Consider the following 12,659-nt stretch of genomic DNA (forward strand, 5'->3'; position numbering starts at 1 on the left):
AAAATCACAATGAGGTATCATCTCAAACTGTTAGGATAGCTAATATAAAAGACAAGTATTGCTAAGTATGTGGAGGGAAGGAAACCCTTGTACATTGTTAGTGGGAATGTAAATTGGAAAATTTAAAAATTAAAAACAGAACTGCCATATGATCTATCAATTGCTCTTCTGGGTATATAACCCAAGGAAATAAAATCAATATCTTGAAGAGATAGCTGCACCCACATTGTTCATTTCAGCATTACTCACAATAGCCAAGGTATGGAAACAACTTGTCTCTCGATAGATGAATGGATAAAGAAAGTGTGGTGTATATACATATAGTGTGTAATATTATTAAGCCTTAGAAAAAGGAAATCCTGTCATTTGCAGCAACGTAGATGAACATGCAGTGCATTATGCTAAATGAAATAAGCCAGACACACAGAAAGCACATGGTGTATGATCTTACTTATATGTAGAATCTAAAAAAGGTGAACTCTGGAGTTCCCATTGGGGCTCAGTGGTTAATGAACCTCACATATCCATGAGGACGTGGGTTCAATCCTTGGCCTCGCTCAGTGGGTTAAGGATACGGCATTGCCTTAAGCTGTGGTGTAGGTCACAGACACAGCTAAGATCCCGCGTTGCTGTGGCTGTGGTATAGGCCAGCAGCTATAGCTCTGATTCAACCCCTAGCCTGGGAACCTCCATATGCCGTGGGTGCAGCCCTAAAAAAAGACAAAAAATTTAAAAATTTAAAAAATTAAAAAGTTGAACGCTGTATTATTTCTTACGAATTTGTGTTACAGCTGTAGTTTAAATAAACTGCAAAGTTTAATGTGAAATGTATATAACAGAGTGTCCACCCACTTCATTTCTCCATGTGCTCATTGCTAATTCAGGAGCTGATGGATTGATGAGCCACTTATTGGCAATATTAATGAGAGATTTCTGAGAAAGCTACAAAGTGAAAGTGGGAAGGGCAGTTAGGAAGCTTCTTGACTTGTAAGAGTCACGACAGGTAGAATATACAGAGATGGACTGTGGTGTGTGTGTGTGTGTGTGTGTGTGTGTGTGTGTGTATGTGTGTGTGTTGGTTGGTTGTATATGACCACTTTCAATGACTAGGGGCATTAATAGAGGTAATAATCCAGGATGTAGAGGGGAGGGAGGAAAAATTACCTTCCAATAGTTATAATATTTATTTGAAATCTGCTTTCCATTCTGAGTTAAAGACTAATCACAGATATTTCCTGAATGATTCTGGCTCTTGTGCAACACTGCCTCTAGTATCAGAATTGTTGCATTTCACCCTGAATTACTTGTATTGACCACCTGGAGGCAGCAAAAAGATAGTGACCAGGTGAGGACTGACAAGTTCAGGAACTAATCACCTGCTGACCTAGATACACCTTCCTCTTTTGAATTGATACAGCAAAGAATCAATTTCAGGACTCATCGTGACTGCTGTGACAGTCAGGAAAGAGCTGGGTCTGCTTATAGTTGTATATAAAAAAACAACACTGAAGAAATCCTTTCAAAGATGAAGTGGAACTGTGGTGCTTATCAGTCTGAGTATTGAAGGGGGTTGAAGGGACTACATGTTAGATGTTGGGATCTCCATGCTCCCATACTGTAACGATTACAATGAGTTGTGGTTCTGGAGTACAGTATGTGTGACATAGTCCAGGCACTGCAGCTGGAGTCTATGACTCTACCATTGGGAGGGGTGGTTGGACTGTGGTTTGTAGGCAGGCCTAGTTGTATGACAGGACTCATGGAAGGGGTAGATTATGAGGAATTTTGGGCATCAGATATGCAGTTTTATGTGAACATTGGCCTTGTGAAACTATGTAGAAGTCTGAGAATGATGTAATATAAAATACGCATTGGAGAAAGTAAGAAGTATCTAGATGGGATGCTTTTAAGTATTCCAAATAAAACACAATAATGTGGGAATATAAGAATGAATATATGTGAGACATTATAACATTATGATCTATAGAACTTGTTATTGGATTATAGGATGGCAATATTATGATTTAATCGTCAATGCTAAAGGATGGTGGTGTCATTAACAGGAAGGGGAATGGTGGATGATGGGTGTGGAAGAAACAACACTGTATTTTACTATAATCTTTCTTGCCCTGGTGGAACTTGAGACCTATTCCGTATACTTTCTACAGTGTTTTCAGTCAGGTGATATATTAGTTAGATGACACTGTCCATTGTCTGAATGTCCAGGCTGTACCATGATAATGTATGATCCAGGATGCAAAAGATGGAGAGCAGACCCTTTATGAATACTGACTGTCACATGGAGGGCCCAATTATGGGCAGGCACAAACTGACTCTTATTTTTCTCTATCTTTGTTATCGAGCTACTAAAGAAGGAATAGATATCAGAATCGGTCTTTCTTCAGTCTTTTTCTCTGTGACCTAAGTGGCTCATGGTTTCTGGTCCACTCAGTATGTGTCCAAAAGGGGTAAAGATACCAGAAAGTCAATAAGTTGCCAGAGTGAATTTTTTAACCTTTACCCCCTCACTATTTCTCTTATATTTGTATTCTATTCCATTCCTTATTAACTGTACTATAGCCTTTGTTGTTATGCCACCCCAATACCTCTTTTCCAATCTAGACATTGACCTTGTATAATGCAAAGTCAGCACATAGCATAGACAGACTTCAGGATCATAATTAGCAGACTTGTTTTTTCTTGTCCTACTCATGTATCATCTCTGATGGCTGATTTTCTCACCTGTGAGCCTGGGTTATTTGTCAGAAAACTTCTAACATGGCAATAGACAATATAAATATATATGAAGTTCACTTTGAGTAGACAGATAATCTGGCATTATTTAACATCTGATGGTGGACAAATAATTAATCTTTTGTGACTAAATCGAAGAATTATGAAGATATATTGTGGTCTAGAAAAGTCAACTGGAGTCAGACTTGTGGTGCTTCTATGCTTGGCAGAAGCAGATTCCAGCTACTTTTTGTAGGCACTAAGTTTTTAAAAAGATTAATAGACCTGGGAGTTCCCGTCATGGCTCAGTGGTTAATGAATCCGACTAGGAACCATGAGGTTGCAGGTTCGATCCCTGCCCTTGCTCAGCGGGTTAAGGATCCGGAGTTGCCGTGAGCTGTGGTGTAGGTTGCAGACGTGGCTTGGATCCTGCATTGCTGTGGCTCTGGCATAGGCTGGTGGCTACAGCTCCGATTCGACCCCTAGCCTGGGAACCTCCATATGCCGTGGGAGCGGCCCTAGAAATGGCAAAAAAGACAAAAAAAAAAGATTAATAGACTTAATTTTATTAAAAGTTATATATTTACAAAAAAACTGAGCAGAAAATAGAGTTCTCATATATCCCCTCCCTACTACAGTTTCCTTTACATTGTTCTTTTTCAGCTTTATTGAGGTATGATTGCCAAATAAAATTTTTCTAGATTTAAGGTGTACAAATTGATGTTTTGATATTCATATGTATTGTGAAATGATTACCACATTCAAGCTAATTAATATATCTATTACCTCCCATGATTACCTTTCTTTGAGTAGTTAAAACTCTTTAGATACACTTTCTTAGTGAATTTTAAGGTTAAAATACATTATTATTAACTAAAATCACCTTGCTATACATTAGGTCTTCAGGATTTATTTATAAGTCTTATACCTGAAAGTTTATATACTTTGATATTTGCCCATTTTCCTCACCCTCAACCCCTGGTAACCATTATGCTACTCTCTGTTACTATGAATGAAAATTTTAGACTTTTTAGACTCCATATACTAGTGAGATTATGTAGTATTTGTCTTTCTGTGTCTGGCTTATTGCACTTAGCTTATGTAATATACTCCAGATTCATCCATGTTGTCACAAACAGCAGGACTTCCTTTTCCTTTTTGAGGTTGAATAATATTCCATTGTGTATACACATCACATTTTTTTTATCCATTCATCATTTACAGAAACTTGGATTGTTTCCATATCTTGGCTACTGTAAATAATGCTGCAGTGGGAGTCCAGATATTTCTTTGAGATACTTATTTTCATTCCTCTGGCTATATACCCAGAAGTGGGATAGCTGGATCATATGATAATTCTATTTTAAAAATTTTAATAAACTGTCATATTGTTTTTCATAGTCACTGTACCAATTCGCATTGCCACCAACAGTGTACAAAAAAGGGTTTCCTTTTCTTCACATTATCACCAATACTTAACTTTTAATTTGTTTCAATTTACATGTGTATGTATAGTTAATTTACAATATTACAGAATATTGTACAGAATATTGATACAGTTTTTTCTGGTTATATTCCATTATAGGTTATTATAAGATATTGAAAATAATTTCTATGCTATACAGTCAGTCCTTGCTGTTTAATCTATTTTATATGGAGTAGTGTGTATCTGTTAATCCCAAATTCCTAATTTACCTCTCCCCACTTCCCCTTATGTAATCATAAGTGTGTTTTCTATATCTCTGGGCCTCTTTCTGGTTTGTAAAGAAGTTCATTTGTATCTTTTATTTTATTTTTTTAATTTTTTATTATACTTGATTTACAATGTTCTGTCAATTTCTGCTATACAGAAAAATGACCCGGCTATATATATAGTAATGTATATATACATTATTTTTTTCACATTATCCTCCATCATGTTCCATCACAAGTAATCAGATACAGTTCCCTGGGCTTTACGGCAGGATCTCATTGCTTATCCATTCCAATGCAAAAGTTTGCATCTACTAACTCCAAACTCCCAGTCCCTCCCCCTCCCTCTTGGTAACCAGCAACCTCAAGTCTGTTCTCCATGTCCATGAGTTTGTTTCTTTTTTGTAGATAGGTTCATTTGTGCCATAATTAGCAATCCCACTCCTAGGCATATATCCACATAAAGCTTTCATTGAAGAAGATACATGCTTCCCTATGTTCATTGCAGCACTATTCACAAAAATAGCCAAGTCATGGAAAGAATGAAATGTCCAACAACAGATGAATGGATTAAGAAGATGTGGTACATACACAATGGAATACTACTCACCCATTAAAAAGAACGAAATAATGCCATTTGCAGCAACATGGATGGAACTAGAGACTCTCATACTAAGTGAAGTCAGAAGGAGAAAAATACCCTATGATATAACTTATATCTGGAATCTAATATATGGCATAAATAAACCTTTCTACAGAAAAGAAACAAACTCATGGACATGTATCTCTTTTTTTACATTTCACATACAAGTGATATTATATAACATTTCTCTTTGGCTTACTTCACTAAGTATAATATTCTCTAGCTCCATCCATGTTGCTGCAAATGGAAATATTTCATTCTTTTTATGGCTGAGTCATATATGTGTGTGTGTGTGCGTGTGTGTGTGTGTGTGTGTGTGTGTGTGTGTGTATCAGATATTCTTAAGCCAGTTGTCTCTTGATGGACACTTGGATTTTTTCCATGTCTTGGCTATTACAGTGTTGTTATAAAGACTGGGGTGCATGTGTCTTTTAGAATTAGTTTTCTCCAGATATATACCCAGAAGGATTGCTGGATCGTATGGTAACTCTACTTTTAGTTTATTAAGGAAGCTCCATACTGTTTTCCACAGTGGTTGCACCAGTTTATATTCCTACCAGCTATGTACCAGGGTTCCCTTTTTGCCACATCCTCTCCAGCATTTGCTTTTTGTAGACTTTTTGATGATTGCCATTCTGACTAGTGTGAGGTCATACCTCATTGTACTTTTGATTTGCATTTCTCTAATAATTATTGATGTTGAAAATCTTTTCATGTTCCTGTTGGCCATCTGTATGCCTTCTTTGGAAAAATGTCTGTTTAGGTTTTCTGTCCACTTTTTTATTGGGTTGTTTGTTTTGTGATTTTGAGTTGTATAAGCTGTTTGTATATTTTGTATCTTAACACCTTGTCCATTGCATCATTTGCAAATACTTTCTCCCATTCCCTAGGTTGTCTTTTTGGGATTTTTTTTAATGATTTCCTTTGCTGTGCAAGACCTTGTAAGTTTGAATAAGTCTCATTTATTTATTTTAGCTTTTATTTGTACTGACTTAGAAGACTGAGCAAAGAAATTATTGGTACAATTTATATCAGAGAACTCATATTTTTTGACTTCTCATCTCTTTTATTATTCTTAGAATTTGAAGCAGTCTGTTTCCTCAAAATATTGAATTGTATTTTCTGCTGTTCTTTGTAAAATAGAGGAACCTTCCAAACACTTTCATGTCCTAAATTCTCTTATTAATTACTTGAGCACTGTCTCTCTTTTAATCTAATATTTGACAAAATATAGCCTGCAGGCCAAATCAGGCCCTATGTGTAGTTTTGTAATGGCCTTTGAATTAAGGGTAACTTTGTCATGTTTAAATGGTTGAAAATATCAAAAGAATACTTATATTCTTCTTATAAAATTTTTATAACAATCTTTCATAAATTTTTTAATAAAAATTATATGGATTTCAATTTCAATACTCATAAATACATTTTAATGGAAAATGCTGCAATCATTTATTTATGCATTGTCTAGTTTGCTTTTGCACTGCAGTGGTGGAGTTGAATAGTTACAACAGAAACAATATATGACACTTTGCATGTCACACCATACATTACAAATCACAGTGATGCAGCAATAACTCAAAGCTTTCCAGTTCTGCCTTACTACAACGTTTCAGTTTTTATTTCCTTTGTTTTAGCTTTGTTCATCCTATTTTATTTTACCAGTGCCTGCCAACTATGACAACATAAGAGGAGAAAAGTGAATGTTATGCAATGTACTTATAAGACTTCATTATATGTCGGAGAATTATTTACCTATGTTCTCTTCTAGGAGTTTTATGCTCTCATGTCTTATATTTAAGTCTTTAAGCTATTTTGAATTTATTTTTGTGTATGGTGTTAGGGAGTGTTCTAATTTCAATTCTTTTACATGTGGCTATCCAGTTTTCCCAGCACCACTTATTGAACAAGCTGTCTTTTCTCCATTGTATATTCTTGCCTTCTTTGTCATAGATTAGTTGGCTGTAGGTGCATGGGTTTAATTCTGGGCTTTCTATCCAGTTCCACTAATCTATATGTCTGTCTTTGTGCCAGTACCATGCGGTTTTGATGATTGTTGCTTTGTAGTACAGTCTGAAGTCAGGGAGCCTGATTCCTCCACCTCCATTTTTCTCTTTCAAGATGTCTTTGGATATTCTGGCTCTTTTGTGCTTCCAAACACACTTTAAAATATTTTGTTTGAGTTCTGTGAAAATTGTCCTTGGTAATTTGATAGGGATTGCACTGAATCTGTAGATTGCCTTAGGTAGTATAGTCATTTTGATGATATTCACTCTTCCAACCCAGGAGCATGGTGTGTCTTTACATCTATTTGTGTCATCTTTGATTTCTTTCATCAGTGTCTTATAGTTTTCAGAGTATAGGTTTTTGTCTCTTTAGGTAGGTTTACACCTAGGTATTTTATTCTTTTGGATGTGATGGTAAACAGGATTGCTTTCCTAATTTCTCTTTCTGATCTTTCACTGTTAGTATATAGAAACTGATTTTGTATCCTGTGACATTGCCAAATTCATGGATGAGCTCTAACAGTTTTCTGGTAGAGTCTTTAGGATTCTCTAGGTATGGTATCATGTCATCTGCAAATAGTGATAGTTTTATTTCTTCGTTTCCAATTTTGATTCCTTTTATTTCTTTTACTTCTCTGATTGCTGTGGCTAGGACTTCCAAAACTATGTTGAAGAGTAGTGGTGAGAGCAGACATCCTTGTCCTGTTCCTGATCTCGGTGGGAATTCTTTCAGCTTTTCACTATTGAGAATAATGTTAGCTCTGGGTTTGTCATATATGGCTTTTATGATGTTGAGATAGGTTCCATCTATGCCCACTTTCTTAAGGGTTTTTTTCTTATCAGAAATGGGTGTTGGGTTTTGTCAAAGGCTTTTTCCATGTCTATTGAGAGGATCACATGGTTTTTATTCTTCAGTTTGTTGATGTGGTATATCACACACTGATTGATTTGCAGATATTGAAGAACCCTTGAATCCCTGGGATAAATCACACTTGATCATGATGTACAGTCCTTTTAAGGTATTGTTGGATGCAGTTTGCTAGTATTTGTTGAGGATTTTTGCATCGATGTTCATCAGTGAAATTGGCCTGTAGTTTTCTTTTTTTGTGGTATCTCTGTCTGGTTTTGGTATCAGGGTGATGGTGGCCTCATAAAATGTTTGGGAGTATCCCTTCCTCTGCAATTTTTTGAAATAGTTTCAGAAGGATAGGTATTAGCTCTTCTCTAAATGTTGGATGGAATTTGCCTGTGAAGCCATCTGGTCCTGGACTTTTGTTTGTTGGAAGTTTTTTAATCACAGTTTTAATTTCAGTTCTTGAGATGAGTCCATTCATCTTTTCTATTCCATCTTGGTTTAGTCTTGTAAGATTGTACTTTTCCAAGAATTTGTCCATTTCTTCTAGGTTTTCTGTTTTATTGGCATATACTTGCATATAGTAGTCTCTTATGATCCTTTGTATTTCTGTGATGTCCGTTGTTACTTCTCCTTTTTCATTTCTAATTTTATTGATTTGAGTCCTCTCTCTTTTTTGCTTGATAACTCTGGCTAGGGGTTTATCAATTTTGTTGATCTTTCCAAAGAACCAGCTTTTGGTTTCATTGATCTTTTCTATGGTTTTCTTTGTTTTTGTTTCATTGATTTCTGCTCTGATCTTTATGGTTTCTTTCCTTCTACTGACTTTAAGTCTTGGCTGTTCTTCCTCTTGAGCTGCTTTAGATGTAAAGTTAGCTTGTTTATTTGAGCTTTTTCTTGCTTCCTGAGGTGGGCTTGTATTGCTATAAACTTTCCTCATAGAATGGCTTTTGCTGCATCCCATAGCTTTTGCAGTAGTCATATCTTTGCTGTCATGCTCTAGGTATTTTTAAATTTCCTCTTTGATTTCTTCAGTGATCCATTGGTTGTTGAGTAGCATGTTGTTTCGTCTCCACGTGTTTGTGTTTCTTACAGGTTTTTTCTTGTTGTTGATTTCCAGTCATATAGCGTTGTGGTCAGAAAAGATGCCTGATATGATTTCAATGTTCTTAAAGTTACCGAGGTTGGATTTGTAGCCCAGGATGTGATCCATCTTAGAGAATGTTCCATGTGCACTTGAGAAGAATGTGTATTCTGTTGCTTTTGGATGGAATGTCCTATAAATATCTATTAAGTCCATCTGGTCTAATGCTTCATTCAGGGCCTGTGTTTCCTTATTGATTTTCTGTCTGGATGATCTGTCCATTGCTGTAAGTGGGGTGTTCAAGTCCCCCACTATGATTGTGTTATTGTTGATTTCTCCTTTTCAGGTTGTTAGCAGTTGCCTTATATATTGTGGTGATCCTATGTTGGGTGCGTAGATATTTAAAAGTGTTATATCTTCTTCTTGGATTGATCCTTTGATCATTAGGTAGTGTCCTTCCTTGTCCCTTAAAATGTTCTTCATTGTAAGGTCTATTTTGTCTGATATGAGTATTGCTACTCCAGCTTTCTTTTGATCCCCGTTTGCATGGAATATTTTCTTCCATCCTTTTACATTCAATTTGTATGTGTCCCTAGAAGTGAAGTGGGTCTCTTGAAGACAGCATATATATGGGTCTTGTTTTTGTATCCATTCAGCCAGTCTCTGTCTTTTGGTTGGGGTGTTTAATCCATTAAGATTTAAGGTAATTATTGGTATGTATGTTCTTATTGCCATTTTATTCATTGCTTTGGATTTGGTTTTGATGCTCTTTTTTCTTCCCTTCCTTTCTTGTTGCCTCCTCTTGTGGGTTTGATGACTATCTTTAGTGTTGTATTTGAGTTGATATTTCTTATTTGTTTGTGTATCAATTGTAGATTTTTGGTTTGCAGTTGCCCTGAAGTTTGATATAAGATTCCATAGGTATATGAGATCATGTTAAGTTGTTGTTCTCTTACTTGCAAGTTCATCTCCAGTATCCTGCATTTGTACCCATCTCTTCTCATAATTTCTGACTTTGGTGGCATAATTGTGCATGGATGATTTCATATCTTTACTGTATATATACCTTTACTGGTGAGCCTTGTCATTTGTGGTATCTTTGTTTCTGGTTGCGGCCTTTTCTTTTCTGCCTATAGACGTTCCTTTAGTATTTGTTGGAAAGCTGGTTTATTGGTGCTGAATTCTCTTAACTTTTGTTATCTGTGAAGCTTTTGATTTCTCCTTCAAATCTGAATGAGAGCCTTGCTGGGTAAAGAAATCTTGGTTTGAGGTTTTTTTTTCCTTTCCTCACATTAAGCATATCATGCCACTCCCTTCTGGCCTGCAGAGTTTCTGCTGAAAAATCTGCCAATAACCTTATCAGGGTTCCCTTGTATGTGATTTGTTTATTTTCCCTAGCTGCTTTCAAGATTTTCTCTTTGTCTTTAATTTTGGTCAGTTTGATTAGCATGTGTCTCGGGGTGTTCCTCCTTGGGTTTATTTTATATGGTACTCGTTGTGCTTCCTGGATTTGAGTGAGTGGTTCCTTACCCATGTTAGGGAAGTTTTCGGCTCTTATCTCTTGGAATATTTTTTCTGTCCCCTTCTCTCTCTCTTCTCCTTCTGGCACCCCTATAATACGGATGTTGGTGTGTTGAATGTTGTCCCAGAGTCCTCTGAGACTCTCTTCATTTCTTTTCATTCTTTTTTCTCTTTTCTGTTCTGCATCCGTAATTTCTACTAATCTGTCCTCCACCTTGCTTCTGCCTTCTGTATTCTGCTTTTAGCTGCTTCTAGTGAATTTTTTATTTCAGTTATTGTATTTTGCATCTCTTCTTGTTTAAGTTTTATATCTTGTAACTCTTTGCTCAGTGTTTCCTGTAAGTTATCCATCTTTGCCTCTAGTTTATTTCCAATGTCTTGCATCATCTTCAGCATCAACAGTCTAAAGCGTTTTTCCTGGAAGCTAAGAATCTCCTGATCACTTAGCTGATTTTCTGGGGTTTTTCCTTTCTCCCTCATCTGAGTTATAGTTCTCTGTCTTTTCATTTTGATAGGTTTTTGGCATGATGACCTTTTTACAGATAATAGAGTTGTAGATTCTATTACTTCTGGTGTCTGCTTCCCTTGTGGCTGAAGTTGGTATGGGGGCCTGCTGTAGGCTTCCTGATGGGAGGGACTGATGCTTGCCCACTGGTAGTTGGAGCTGATTCCTAACCCTCTGGTGGATGGGGCTTTGATTCTGGATGGGATTAGAGGCAGCTGTGTGCCTGAGGGGTCTTTAGGCAGCCTGTTAACTGAGGAGTGGGCTTTGATCCCAGCTGGATTGTTGTTTGCCCTGGGGATTCTCAGGGCTGATGGGTGGGGCCAGATTTTCCCAAAATGGCCACCTCCAGAGAAAGTCACACTGCTGAATATTCCAGAGAGCTTTGCTTTCAATGTCCTTCCCTCACAACAAGCCACATTCACCCCTGTTTTCCCAGGATGTCCTCCAAGTACTGCAGTCAGGTTTGACTCAGATTCCTATGGAGAATTTGCTTTGCCCTGGGACCCAGTGCACATGAAAATCTGTGTGTGCCTTTTAAGAATGCGGTCTCCATTTCTCCCAGTCCTGTGGAGCTCCTGTGCACAGGCCCCACTGGCCTTCAATACCAGATGCTCCAGGGGCTCTTTCTCCCAGTGCCAGAACCCCACATGTGAGAGTTTGATGTGGGGCTCAGAACTCTCACTCCTTTAGGTGAGTCTGTGAACCAGTTAGTTTCCAGTCTGTGGGGCTTCCCACCTGGGAGGTCTGGGGTTGGTTATATCATGAAATCTCCCCTCCTACCTCTTGATGTGGCCTCCTCTTTGTCTTCTGGAGTATGATATCTTTTTTAAGGTTTCCAGTCCATTTGGGTGAAGAGTACTCAGTCTTTAGCTGTGAATTTTGTTGTTTTTAGGAGAGTTGAGATACAGTCCTTCTATTCCACCATCTTAATCCCATATCAAGATTGGTACATTTTAATTCTGTACTCCCAAGCACATACATACCCAATTCATACTTTATCATTTAAAAAAGATATCAGAAATGCTGTTCTTGTTTGGACCAATTCTCCACTGAGCTCAGCCAGCTCTTTCTGAGAAGACATCAAGATACTTGTAGACCTTTTTTAAAATAGCACAGTTTCTCTCCATGACCTTGCCTCTGAAATTTAGGGTCATCTTCCCAATCGTTAATAGTATGAATAGGCCCTTTCTTTGGCTTTCATCTTCCAGTCATGATATGTAAGCAAGCAATTTCTTTTTCTTTTCCTTTGTGCTTAGTCTGGTTTCATTCACTCACAGGGGCCATGAGAAGAGGCACCTCAGACTGGCTATCTGGTGCAAACTGCTTGCACCAGCACCTCAGCCCTGCCAGGCGTGTGCAGAACCTTAGGGTGTGTTCTAACTTCATTGATTTATATGTGACTATCCAACTTCTCCAACACCACTTGCTGAAGAGACTGTCTTTTCCCAAATATATATTCTTCCCTCTCTTGTCAGATATTAATTGACTGTTAAGAGTGTCAGTTTATTTCTGGGTTCTCTATTCTATTCCATTAACCCATATTTCTGTTTTTGATGACTGTAGCTTTGCAGTATTGTCTGAAGTCTGAGAAGGTTATCCCTCTCGCTTTGTTCTTTTTGCTCAGG

The 12,659-nt window shown here is 37.3% G+C and overlaps 1 long non-coding RNA gene across 1 annotated transcript in view; it reads left to right on the forward strand.

The window, feature by feature from the left end:
• LOC146394663 (uncharacterized) overlaps window positions 1–12,659 on the forward strand; it is a 174,257-nt gene that overhangs the window by 64,486 nt on the left and 97,112 nt on the right. The window lies entirely within an intron of this gene.

The sequence above is a fragment of the Sus scrofa genome, chromosome X (assembly GCF_054392235.1).
Source record: "Sus scrofa isolate SSC_HxYL_T2T_F1_AM1 chromosome X, Sscrofa_HxYL_maternal_Yorkshire_Landrace_v2.0, whole genome shotgun sequence".
Taxonomy (NCBI): Eukaryota; Metazoa; Chordata; class Mammalia; order Artiodactyla; family Suidae; genus Sus; species Sus scrofa.